Here is a 14,750-nt window from a genome sequence, read left to right on the forward strand (position 1 = left end):
CCAAAAAGAGGGAAAGCAATCATAATAATAATCGATTACTTAAGATTTGCTGATCACTTTACAAATAGCATCTCATTTGATCTTCAACAGCCATAGGAGGGAGATGTTTATTCACCTCCATTTTACAGATCAGAAAACTGAGGCTTGGAAGAGGGTTACTGACTGGCTTAGGGTTACAAAGCTTGTAGATTTGAAGGAATATAAACCAGGAATGTATCTTCGCCTTCAGAGGTTTTATCAATATAATTCCATCTTAGCCACTAATACAGTTGACTTTGAGGGGAGTCCCATTAGCTTCTCTATGCTTCCATTTCCTCTTGGGCTCCAGACATCTCAAACTGAAAGCTGGAAAAAAATCTTAGAAGCATCCTCCTGCATCTTACAGAGTGAGAAATGAAGTCTCTGTCCCCAGTGCATTGTATACAGTGATGGTACCCATCACCAGCTCACAGAGTTGTAAGCACAAGCTAATCACCAGCTTATGTACAAGGCACTAGTTGGATCCTACATTTGCACATTCAGATCTCAGAAGCCACCTGGACCAGCTCCTTCATTTTAAAGGTGGGAAACTGAGGCATAGAGAGAGGAAGTGATATCTGGACGTCTTTCCAATAAAACCAGATTAGGTATTAAGAGACTTACAAATGCAAAGGAAAGGTTTTAGAGAATGGAAAAATAAATGTCATCCAACTCTGAGGCCTTCTCAGACCTACCTTTCCTGCTCCCATGTCCTTAGCATTTATTTACATGGTGAACATATGAGAGTTAACTGAGCTCTTGGGATCTCAGCCAAGGGGCCTGAGCTCCAGTCCATTCCTCCAACTAGTTCTGAAGATGTCGGTCTCCTCTTAATGATGGCAAATAGGGGACAGAAAGTTTCAGGTTTTCTTTTTTTTTCTTGGACTAGAATTTCTTTTTTGTTGTTCTTTTTGGGGGTGTTTTTTTAACCACAAACTTTTAAAAAATGTACAAATTGTTAACACAAGCACACACACCATTAAAGTTGTGTATTTATAATAAATTGTTATAATAAAATCATCCTGTTCATTTCCTCCCTTTCAAGTTTTTTTCCTGTGTATATAATGAGGTTTCAAAGTTACTGCTGTCTTCATGTATATAGTTGCAATTCTCATTTGGATGGTTCTTTAGGTTCTGATTTCTCCCAATATAGTGTGTGTCATTTCCTCCATGAGACACATTCTGCATCCAAGAAACTCTTCTAGTTTCCCCCACAGCTTTATTTCCTGAAATTTCTCTTCTCTATTTCTCTTTAGCCCCCCCCCCCCAATCCCAATCCTCCTTCCCTCAACTTCCTCCTGCCCCACTGAGAAAGAGATAGTACTTGGGTCCTGGACAGCAGGAAGGAAAGGGGAATGGGGAGTCTGGAGGAGAATTTGTTATGGAAAAATAGTCAAGAGACTTGTCTCTGGTGCTCAGTCATACTTCAAAGATCATAGGATCAAATGAATTCAAGGTGGAAGGGACCTCAGAATTCATCTAGTTCATTCCCCTTTCTCCCCAGTTCCACATTCCTGCCTTTACAGGGCATTCATTCTCTGCTGGACTACCAGACAAAACCCATGACTCAGATGTTGTGTCTTGGCTCAAACAATCCTCCTGGTCTTCCCACAGTCTTTGAGAGGCATCATGCCCAGAATTGGATACATGATGGCTTCTGTCCACTATCCTCAACCAGAGTTGTGGACATCACATTTTAGGAAGGCCGTTGATAAGGGAGGCCATCTAAGCCTGGATGGAGAAGACACTTGAAATAACAATCATCATCCTCATTCATTTGTCCGTAGTGTCTTGTCGAATGTATGTATAGCATATGTCAGTGGGTATCTAGAGCATCAGTTGGCGGCATTATATAGAAGATAGGCTGCCAAGTTTATAGTCTCACACACAATCACATCCCTGCCATGTGACCCTGGGCAAATCAACCCACCTCTCTGTTCCAAGTAACTCTCTAACTTTTCAAACTGGAGAGAAGGCACAACCAACCTGCCTTAACAGAAAAAAATCCTTTCCCAGGGAATTTGTGATCCCAGTGAAATTCTGACCAGTTCCCCATTCCTACCCTGGGAGATGGGTGCTTATTATTACTATTATTTTATTATACCTGTTTTATAGGTGAGAAAACTGAGGTTGGAAAAGGCCCAGGGTCACCAAACTGTTACGTGTGTGAGGAAGGATTCGAACCCAGTCATTCAAATTCCAAAGACAACATTTTGTTAATTCACTCACATATATATGAGGATGACTTGAAAGGAACCAGGGTTGTTTCACCAGAGGAGGTAGACTGGGGGGGGGGGGGGGCACATCTTCAATCAGAAGGATAGGGGTTATTTTAGTAGCTGCCCTCCAAGGGCCTAATTTTCCAGAGCCCATGGGGGCTCAGAAAGAGCTTCAGGAGATGGGCTGTACCCCAATGTGTTTTAAACATAAGGAAATTTTGTTTAACCTTTAAACTTTCCTTAATATCTTCTTATGCCTTTTGAAACAACCTGTATTTGAAATTTTTTTGAGGGAATGGGAAGGGTATAGTGTATAGAGTGCCAAGTCTAGAGTTCAGAAGACCTGAGTTCGAATCTAGTCTCAGACATTTCCTGTCGGACCCTGGGCAAGTCAACCAACCAAAGTCTGACTCTGTTTCCTCAACTATAAAATGAGAATTAAAAATAGCAACTTCCTCAAAGGGTGCAAACTCCCTGAGGACAGGGGCCACTCTACTTCTGCCTTCCCCTCCCTGGAACTGGGTGTGATGCCTAACCCATAATAGGACCTTAAAAATGCTTACTGAAACTTTTGTGATGGACTTATCAGAAAGAATGTGACAGAGCTGGTGGTATTAGAACACAGACTGAAGCACATTTTTTTAAATTTAAATTTTAAATTTTTTTCTCTTTATTTTATTGCTCATGAGGGTCTTTATTTGGGGGGAGAGGGGATATTATGTTTACTTTTAAGCAAGAATATTTTAGTAAGTATAAAAAACATCAGTTGTAGAAATTGTAGGTCCTGGGCAAATCATCAGTTTCCCTTTCTGAATATTTATCTCTGTACTTGGGAAAATATATTGTTGTTCATTTTAAAAGGGAAAAGTATGAAGTGAGGCCTAGAAAAGAAAGCACAATGAAAGAGACACATACAATGGCTGCAACAGTATGAGGCCGTGGGACTCAGGCTAATTTCAGTGAATCATCTTGGCTCTGGAAGAACAAAGGTGGAAATACTCCGTCCTCCTCTTGGCCTGGGGCAGGGGGTTGGGGGGGAGACATTGTGGGTGCAAAATGGTACATATATGTTGCTATTGTCTTCGGTTACCGTGAAGGAGTCAATGGGGAATGGCCTGTATTGAGAAATGACTGTGGTGCAAAGACAAATAAAAGGAATCAATTTTTTAAAAAAATACTTATTGATCAATTGGTTGGTTGGAATGATAACATTTACACAGTACTTTAAAGTTCATAAAGCATTTTACACATATAATCTATAATATATGTGTAATATAATGATATAAAGATTTTGTTTATATATTATACCTATTCTAATTATTATAATATACTATAACACTTCTAATTATTACAATATACCTGTTCTAATTATTATATCTATTCTAATTATTCTAATTATACTATATATTATATTATATAAATATATAAATAATTATATATTATATTACATGTCATATAATATGATACAAATATGCAAATGATAATATAGATATAATGCATAAAATTATAATATAGTATTATATATTATATAATATAAAAATTATGTTGTGATATTAGAAATATATAATATTAAAAATAGAGTATAGAAATATATTGTAATATTTATATACTATATGTTTATATATTTTCATGTGTAAAAAAATATGTTTTGATCCTTAGAGATATAGTAGGAAATTACTTGTCATTTACACTACATATAGGCACACATTATGTAGATATATACATATATATATATATATATGTGTGTATATACCTCATATATATATGCAGGTGTTTGCGTGTGATTATTCCATATTTCAGTGTGGGCTCCTTGGGAGCAGGTACCATGTGTTTGCTTTTCTTTCTATGACCATAGTCTGGATTGCATAACAATAGCAACATTAGTCATAATAATCATAATAATAATAATGTGATGATGATGATGATAGATCACATTTATATAGCCCTCACTATGGACCAGATCCTGTGGCAATGCATTACAATTGTTAATCTCATTTGATCCTTACAACAACCCTGGCAGGTATTATTCCTATTTTTCAGATGAGGAAACTGAGGCAAACAGAGGTGAAGTGATTTGCCCAGGGTCACACAGCTAGTAAGGGTCTGAGGCTAGATTTGAACTCAGGTCTTCCTAAGCATTTAATGAATGCTTAGTGATATTCTTCAAATAAAGTTGGACGACGGACCACTTGATGGGTGAGTTATAAGGAAAGATTCTTGCTCAGGTCTGGGTTGAGTTTGTTGAGGTCTCCTCTGTGTCTGAAATTCTGTGATTTTTCTCATCCAAGCTTTCTATCTCCCCTTCTAGCTTAGTTGCCATTTCTTAAAACATTAAGAAATGTTTTATTGTCTATTGCATCTTCACTGGGTCAATAGTCCAGCAAAAATAAGAAAGGCTAGACAAATGAGTTTCCATTACTCTAGAAAATGCGACTGAAATGGAAGTTTGCCCAGCTAAGTTGGCTGAACTCCCAATGTAGCCAGCTGGGGATATTAAAACTACATTCATTCAGTTAGTGAATCATTCATTCATTCAACAAACGTTTATTGAGTAAATCCTTACCCAGTTTCTGCAGTTACAAGGCTAAAGCTGGGATTGATGATGATGTTGACTGAGGCACTAGACATCTGAAGTGCCCGTCTCTTTAGATCTGCCAGTGTGATATGGGCCACAAACCCAGGCAGAAGTCCTTGGGGTGAACAGGTGAGGTTGGGAGGAAGTTAAGATTGCATTTGTGGTTTATGGGATGAAGATCTGACTTCAAGCACCTGTAAGGTCTCTGTTGACCAAGGGGGGTCCCTGAGACTCTTCTGCACCTTAATATCCAGATTCATCTTCTCCCCTTCTTCCCTTCCCCTTCACCAAAGGTCTTTTCCCCTGTATTCTTAAGCTTAGGTTACCCTAACCACTTCCACTTTAGCTTCTCCCTAGAGCCCACAGCCAGTTGCCAAATTACAGACTCTTAGACTGGGAAGGAAGAAGACAGTGGTAGGAGTGGTTGGTCTCTAAGGAAGAATTTCCATTCTCGAGATTTGCTTTGGCTCCAAAATAAGACCAGAGGTAAACACCCACAAAGGAACTGAGATTTTCCTCTCCGCCACTCCTTCCTCCTTCTCCTACCCTCCCTACAAGCCATACCACTCTCAAAGGAAAGAAGAATCAGGACACTAAGTGGGAGGGGAGAAATGTGGTAAGAGAAATTCCTCTATGTGGTCAGCCTCTAAATGGAGGCTGGATCAGGTGAAAAGCAGAGATGCGAACCTGGACTGGAAGGCTGGAGTGGGGAAGGGGGTCAGAGAGGAAAGTCAAAGAGGGGAGTCATATGGGATCGTAGACTGTTAGGTCTTAAAGCAAGATCTTCTATTTTGTAACATGGGATGTCAGAACTAGGAGGCACCTTAGAACATGGAATGTGAGAGATTGGTGGGATATTAGAACATAGCTAGGAGGGACCTCAGACTATAACATGTTAGAGCCAGGAATGACCTTAGAAATAATCCAGTCTAATTTTATCATTTACAAGAAAGGAAATTAGTCTCAGAAGGAGAAAGAGAATTGCCCAAAACCAAGGTCTCTAGTTCAAAAAACTGATGTTGGGTAGAGAAATGAGAGCCAGGAAAAAGCATCAGTGATTGTCTAGTTGATTCCATGCTCCTCATTTTACAGATAAGGAAACTGAGGTCTAAAAAAGAAAAGTGACTTTTTTCAAGTTCCTCACCTAGTAACAGGATAGGGAGAAAGTCCCCCTTCCTCTCTCACAGTAACCAAGTCACAACTGATATATAAATAAGAAAATGAACAAGTTAGAGCATGAGTGAATCAAAAAGGCAGTTTGGGATTAGGATGAGAAATGATAGGCCATGCCTCAGGGTGTCCTTTAAAAATCAGTTCACTGAATTCTAAAGTGACAATTAATGAGGAACTCAGCTCCTAAGGGAGAAGAAGCAACCTGGAGATGGAAATTATAAGAAGCCATGTGGAGCTGAGAGAGTAGAAACATTAGACAGAGACAATTTCTGCAAAGGATTCACTAGTCTGCCTGGCCATGAGGTATGCTGATTAAGCTTTATTGATGAAATATTTAGACCATAGATATAAAAGCTAATTTTATATCTCCTTTTTCTTTCTCAGTTCTTTAATGCGAAAATACAAGGTCTTTTCTTTTATGCACTGTGGAAGTTTGTTTGCCTTTCTTCATTTTTTTAAAATTTTATTTATTTAAGGCAATGGGGTTATGTGACTTGCCCAAGATCACACAGTTAGGTAATTATTAATGTCTGAAGTCAGAGTCCTCCTGACACCAAGGCCAGTGTTCTATCCATCTGTGGGCTATAGGGAAAAGCTAAAATGGAAGTGGTTAGGGTAACCTAAGCTCAAGAACACAGGGGGGAAAGACCTTTGGTGTTGGGGAGGGGAAGAAGGGGAGAAGATAAACCTGGATATTAAGATGCAAAAGAGTCTCAGATGCACCTTTCTTTGTTTTTAATGTTTACTTTGTCTTTCTAAAGAATAGTCATATTTTATTTTATTCTTTATTTAAGGAACTGGGGTTAAGTGACCTATCCAAGGTCACACAGATAGGCAATTATTAAGTGTCTGAGGTCAAATTTGAACTCAAGTCTTCCTGAGTCCAGGTCCAGTACTCTATCCACTGTGCCACCTAGCTGCCCCCATATTTTGTTTTAAATATTTACTTTGTCTTTATAAAGAATAGTGATATCTTGTAATTAATTGTGAGACAGAGTTGTTCTTATTGGGGATATTATCCAGAAGAAGCAACTGAAAGAGGGATAGGGGACATGAGAGAAGAGATAGAGAAAGATGCAGATCTAACACTGAGGTATTTTACCAGAACCATTGCCTCTGATTGAAGGCTTGGAGCTAATAAAAAGATAAAGAGAATTTTTAATCTTTTGATTGTTGTTCAGTTGTGTTTGATTTTTCATAACCTATTTGGGGTTTTGGGGGGTGGGCAATGATAGTGCTATTTTCATATCCAGCTCATTTTACAGATAAGGAAACTGAGAGTTTCATGACTTGCCTAGGGTCACACACAGATTTAAACTCAGGATGATGAGTCTTTCGGAGTCCAGGTTTGGCATCCTATCCCCTGCATCAACTATCCGCCCTTTATAACACTGCTACAATGGAATTAAAATCCAGATCTTTGGAGAACGACTAACCCAGGAGGGGTAATATTGCCCTCTTGGAAGTTTACAATCCCAATTCAGAGTCTGGTAGGTAGAAAGAGAACAGTCTTCATCAAATATATTTATTAATATTCCTACACATATGCATACACCTCTAATGAAATGAACAAAGATTTAGAGTTGGCAAATTTGGGTCCAAATCCTCAGGCTTTTCCTTACATCCTGTAAAACCACGAATAAGTCACTTTCTCAACTTCCTCATCTGGCAAATGAGAAGGCTGGAGAAGATGACTTACAGGTCCTCTATATCAATGATCCTAGGATCCATTTTAAAACAAGAAGTGTTAGACTTTTAGCTTCCTTCGATTCATATCTAGCAAATTAGCAAAGAAGACAAAAGATGAGAATGGCTGATGCTGGAGGAGTTGTGGGAATATAGGCAATGTACTATTGGTGGAGCTGGGAATTGGTCCAGCTGTTCTGGAAAACAGCTTCAGGTTATGGGAAAAAATATTCTTTGTGACCCAGAAGTTCCACTAGGCAGAAAAGATGCTAAACTGCTTTAAGAAAAGGGGTTCCCCCCCATACCAATTGTATCAAAGGTCCAATCTCTGACCTCTTCTTCTTCTTTGACTCCCTAGAAGGAGAGAGGAAAAAGATCCACTTAAAAAATATAAGTAAATTGAAAAAGGGTAAAAACATCACTTGCACAAAAATATTCATAGCAGCCCTGTTTGTGGTGGCAACGAATTGAAAATCAAGTAAATGTCCTTCAGTAGCAAACTGTGGTATAAGTATGTCATGGAACACTATTGTTCTATTAGAAACCAAGAAGGATGGGAATTCAGCAAAGCCTAGAGGGATTTGTATGAACTGATGCTGAGCAAAATGAGCAGAACCAAGAAAAGCATTGTGCACTCTAACAGCAACATGGGAGTGATGATCAAACTTGATGAACTTTCTCATTAGATCAGTTCAACAATCAGGGACAATTTGGGGCTGTCTGCAATGGAGAATGCCATCTGCATCCAGATAAAGAATTGTGGAGTTTGAACAAAGACCAAGCACTATTACCTTTAATTTAGAAAAAAAAAAAAAACCCTGATATCTTATTGTCTGATCTTGCTATCTCTTTCACTTTATGTTTCTTCCTTAAGGATACGATTTCTCTCTCATCACACTCAATTTGGATCAATGTATACCATGGAAACGATGTAAAGACTGGCAAACTGCCTTCTGTGGGGGGTGGGGGGAGAGAAATAAGATTAGGGGAAAAACTGTAAAACTCAAAGTAAATAAAATCTTTAAAAAAATATAAGCAAATGTAAAATTAAAAGATAGCAATACAGGGGTGGCTAGGTGGCGCAATGGATAGAGCACTGCTCCTGGAGTCAGGAGGACCTGAGTTCAAATATAGCCTCGGACATTTAATAATTACCTAGCTTTTTGACCTTGGGCAAGTCATTTAATCCCATTGCCTAACAAAAAAAAATAAGAATACAAATCATTCTCCAATTGATAAAATAGTCAAAGAATATGAACAGGTAGTTTGCAGATGAAGAAATTAAATCTTTAATCATATGAAATCAATGTTCCAAATTATTTGATTAGAAAAATGCAAATTAAAAACAACTCTGAGGTACCACCTCATATCTATAAGATTGGCTTTTTAGCTAAAATGACAAAAAGGAAAATGATGGATGTTGAAGATGTGGGAAAACTGGGACACTAATGCACTATTGATGGAGTTGTGAACTGATCCAATGCTTCTAGAGAGCAATTTGAAACAATGACCAAAGGACTATAGAACTGTGCATACTCTTTAATCCAGCAATACCACTACTAGGTCTATATCCCAAAGAAATCATTAAAAACAAAACACAATGATTAACTTCTCCTCGTCTGTAGACTTACACACAGAGAAGACTTTCTTAATGTTTGTCACCTTGAGTTGGCCTTCCACTCTGCCCCATCATCCAGCTTCTGGAGAGCAGCCTCACCTCCCCAACCTTTACTTGGGACAGAATGGGACATCTTCTTCAGTCAATAATGGAAAATTCATATCACCCGAAACACAATGTAGAGACATGTGGTGGGTATGAGATCCTGAGGATTAAAAAAAAATACAACACTGTCTCTGCCCCACCCCAGAGCTTAGTTTATTCATCAGGTGAAATAAATATGTAGAAAGTAAAAGGAGGTGTGTGTGGTACTAGCTTGGTGGCATCAGGAAAGTTTCCTGTAGAAGATAGTACATGAAACAAGGGGTCCTGGGTAGGAGAAGAGGAAGAAGAGCATTCTAGGGATGAGGGATTGGATCCCTTTGGCAATCTGATGAAGTCTATAGACTCCTTCTCAGAATATTGTTTTTAAATGCATAAAATAAAATGCCAAAAAGCAATCAATGACAGTAAAATAAAAAAATTGATTTTTTTCATACTCCTTGAAATCAATCTATAAACCCCCTGAGAGTTTATAGGTCCCAGATAACCAATGCCACCATTTCAACCACCACCCACCTACTATCAGACAGCTATCTAAATGGCATCCCAAATCAAGTAAATGTCCTTCAATTGGGGAATGGCTTAGCAAACTGTGGTATATGTATGTCATGGAACACTATTGTTCTATTAGAAACCAGGAGGGACGGAATTTCAGGGAAGCCTGGAGGGATTTGCATGAACTGATGCTGAGTGAGATGAGCAGAACCAGAAAAATACTGTATACCCTAACAGCAATATGGGAGTGATGTTCAAGCTTGAAGGACTCGCTCGTTCCATCAGTGCAACAATCGGGAATCGGGAAGAATATTAGGCGGTCTGCAAAGGAGAGTGCCAGCTGTATCAAGATAAGGAGCTGTGGAGTTTGAACAAAGTTCAAGGACTATTCCCTTTAATTTAGGAAAAAAACAGATATCTTATCATCTAATCTTGTTACCTCTTAGACTTCCCGTCTCTTCTTCAAGGATATGATTTCTCTCTCATCACACCCAATTTGGATCAATGTACAACATGGAAACAAAGTAAAGACTGACAGATTGCTTTCCAGTGGGGGGGGGGGGGGAGAGAAGTAAGATGGGGGGATTGTAAACTCAAATAATATCTTTAATAAAAATAAATTTTAAAAAAATAAATAAATGGCATCCCAGCACTCTCAGTCTAAGAATCCTGGGTAGCAATTCTCCTAAAATGATCAGCCCTGCTAATAGCAAGGGTCCTGAGGTCATCAGTAGAGGAAGCAACCCTTGTGAAGGAGTCTGTTATCCTTAATACCATAAGCATCAACCACTGGCCATCAACTATCAGGTAGTTAGATCCAAGAGTCCCTGAATAGATTAGATCACACCCAATCCAGAGAATCTGCTTCCAGCCCAGCCTCCAAGGCCATCATCTTGGTAGCCAACTCTCCCTGACCATTGACTCTGCTTCCAGTATGCCACCTGCCCCTACCCAGTTTATCATCCACGAATGAACCCTGATGGATATAGGACCTGGTAACTGCTTCTGTGAGTGCTGCAGTCCCAGCCTCCTCACAATCACAGCTGCTGAAGATCAAAAAAAAAATTTGGTCACTCAAGACCTTGGCCCTATAAAATAGTTCAATATCAGAAAATAACTGGCCAAGACACTCAATCTTTTTTTTAATTCAATTTTATTTTTGTTCCAAATTCTCCACTTTCCCTTTCCCTTCCCCAACCATTGAGAAGGTAAGAAAAATAAAACTGAAAGTTGATGAAGGATTGGGACTGAATAAATCAAACTGGGAATCATTAGCATAGACATGATAACTAAATGATGATGATGATGATGATGATGATGATGATATTTGCTCTTTGTTCTCGAAGAAGACCATGACATCATGGAGGTGATGTCATGACAAGTAAGTGAATTGAATTTGAACAAGATAGTGCTGTGCTTCGTCACCAGTCTCATTTCCTCCTCTGGAACCATCTGGTCCAGTGCTAGGTCTGAATCAGGACTACTGGAAATGGTCCTGAATGTGAGGCAACCAGAGGTAAGTGACTCGTTCAAGGTCCCACAGCTAGTAAGCATCACGTGTCTGAGGACAGATTTAAACTCGGGTTCTCCTCACTGCAGGGTTGCTTATTCTATTCACTGCACCACCTAGTTGCCCCTGGAAAAACATCCATTGAATACATGGGAGCTGACAGAGTCCTGGGGGACACTCACTTTTAGAGAGCGTGCCCTGGATGAAGTTCCAGTACAGGAAATTGAGGAAGAGGGATCAGAAAGGTAAGAAGAGATCCAGGAGTGAGGGGTGTTCCAAAAAGTATATCTAGGGAAAAGTGGCCAATAGTATCAAAGGCTTTGGAGAGGTCAAAGAGAGTGGGAATTGAGAAAAAGTCATTGACTTTGGGACCCCAGAAATCACTGGTAGCTTTGGATATAGAGCAGATTCAGTACAATGATAAGGTCAGAATTCAGACTGAAAGACATAAAGAAGAAAGTGAAAGCAGACAACCTCTTCAAAGAGTTGAGTTTCAGGGGGAGAAGAGATATAGGATGATAGAGAGTAGGGATGGAAGAGTAAAGTGAATATTTTGTCAGTATAGGGGAAACATGGGCATATTTGTAGGCAGTAGGAAATGAGTCAGTAGATGAGAAAAAATTGAAAATAAATGGAGTGGGGATGAAGGGGGGCGGGGAGGAGGGGTTACAATCTATGGGCAGAAATGGAACGGAATAAGACTACTTGTGTAGGTAGAAGAGTTAGCTTTGGTAAAGACAGGGGCCACCTTTTCAGGTGAGACTTTTATCTTATCCTAAAGGAGGCTCTCCTTGTTTTGCCCCCATATCCCATGAGTACCAGTAGAGGACTCTCTTTAGCTCCCTTTCTTTTTCTTTTTTTTTTCCTTTTTTTAGGTTTTTGCAAGGCAAACGGGGTTAAGTGGCTTGCCCAAGGCCACACAGGCAATTATAAAGTGTCTGAGACCGGATTTGAACCCAGGTACTCCTGACTCCAGGGCCGGTGCTTTATCCACTACGCCACCTAGCGGCCCATCTTTAGCTCCCTTTCATCCCTTGCTCTTATCCCATATATATAATCAGTCCCTCTTCTCTTTGTTCAGTCATTTCCTTGATGATATCTTTTGGTCTTCATCTTCAAAGTTCCTTGTTGGTTATAGGATGCAACTTGCTCCCATGAACTTTTCCTGCCCTCTGGGTGATGCTCATCTTAGTTCTCTGGAGCCAGTGGTGGCCCAGTTCTCATTGCCACATGGCGATATTGGTAAAATATTGACATTACAAAGATTAGGTCCTTACTTTCCATGAAAGTCAAGTGTTTTCCAGAGTTACAAGGGCTTGAGTTCAAATTCCAATGAAAGAGGACAGAGTGTAGTCAGAATGGTGTGAAGAAAGCTAGGGAATGAATTAATTCAACAAAGGAAGGGGTAGTCAGATAGGAAGAGAATCAGAAGAAAGTAATGTCACAAAAATCCAGAGAGGAGAGATTATTCAAGAGGAGAATGTAGTCAGCAGAGTCAAAGGTCAGGAAGGATGAGGATGGGGGCGGGGAATTGTACAATCTAGTAAGACATCATTAGTAAATTTGGAGAGAACAATTGCAGTTGTGTCATAATAACTCAGACTACAGAGAATGAAGGACTGAAAGAATAAGTGTAAAGAACTCTTTCTATCTTTCTAGGTCTTTGACTGTGAGAGAGGGGATAGGAGACAGAGACAGAGAGAGAGAGAGAGAGAGAGAGAGAGAGAGAGAGAGAGAGAGAGAGAGAGAGAGAGAGAAAACACCATAATTTGAAGGGATGGCAGGGTTAAAGATGGGAGAGACTTTGGAAGGTATGTAGGTACCAAAGAAGGAGCTAATAAAAAGGGAAAGAGTGGCACTTATTGAGAAGAAATGCTGGTGGAGACAACATAGGGCTGTGCTGAAACCAGCTGTATAGGTTCATGAGAGTCCAGTGTAAGCATTTATGCCTCAGAAATCAGAAACTTCTGTACATTATGGCTTGATTTATCACTTTGTTGATTTTCTAGACTTAAGAAAGCAAGGGAAAATGTTAATAATCCCAATTAAACTGCAAGGTGTATCTTGTATACATTTATTCTTTTCCTAAAGAATCAGTTATCAAATATTAGCATATCCTTGGCAAAATCTGACTGAATGATGTGGGAGTGGATTCATTATCAAGGGGAGCTGGCCTTAGTATCTCTCTTCTCTGGATATGGGGAGAAAGAAGAAGAAAATGGAGGATAACGTCAAGAGATTTTTGCACTAAAGATGGGGGAGATGCTCACAATGCATGGTCTCTTATTTTCTTGTTACATCAATGGAGTAGAAGAGACATATAATTTACAGTAGAAAAACATAATAACCTTGTATTTGACAAGTGTAAAGACTAAAGATTTGGGGATAAGAATTAATTGTTTAGTAAAACTGGAAAACAGTCTACAGAAATTGGGCATAGACCAATATCTTGTACCATTTGCCAAGATAAGATCAAAATGAATATATGACCAGAAATAAATTACAAGGAAATTTGAAGAACATAGAACATATTACTTATCAGACTTACAGATAGGTGGAAAATTTATAAACAAACAAGAGATAAAGAAAAGCTAGGTGTAAAATGGATAATTTCAACTACATTAAATTAAAAAGGCATTATACAAATGAAAAATATAGCCAAGATCAAAAGGAAAGCAGAAAATTGGGGAAATTTTGAAGACAGTTTCTCAGATAAAAGTCTTTGTTCTAAAATATGTATAAAGAACTTTGTCAAATCTATGAGAATAGGAGTCATTCCCCAAATAAGGATACAAACAGGCAGTTTTCCAATGAAAAAATAAAATGATTTATATTCACATAAAAATGCTCTAAATTATAATTGTTTAGAGAAGTACAAATTAAAACAACCCTGAAATATCATTTTATACCTACAAGATTGGTTAAAATGATTGAAGTGAAAAGTGACAAATGTTGGAAAGGATATGGAAAAACTGGGACATGAATTCATTGTTAGTGAAATTGTAAACTGATCCAACCATTTTGGAAAACAATCTGGAATTACACTCAAAGAGTTATTACAGTGCATATATCCTTTGAACCAGCAACACCACTGCTAAGTCTATTTCCAAGATGATTAGGGTAAAAGGAAAAGAACCTATATGTTCTAACAACTCTTTGTGGTGTCTATAACACCTAGATTAAGAACCTGGATGATAGGGGTGGCTAGGTGGTGCAGTGGATAAAGCACCAGCCCTGGAGTCAGGAGTACCTGGGTTCAAATCCGGTCTCAGAAGCTTAGTAATTACCTAGCTGTGTGGCCTTGGGCAAGCCACTTAACTCCATTTGCCTTGCAAAAAAAAAAAAACCCTAAAC

Source organism: Macrotis lagotis, chromosome X (genome assembly GCF_037893015.1).
Source record: "Macrotis lagotis isolate mMagLag1 chromosome X, bilby.v1.9.chrom.fasta, whole genome shotgun sequence".
Lineage (NCBI taxonomy): Eukaryota > Metazoa > Chordata > Mammalia > Peramelemorphia > Peramelidae > Macrotis > Macrotis lagotis.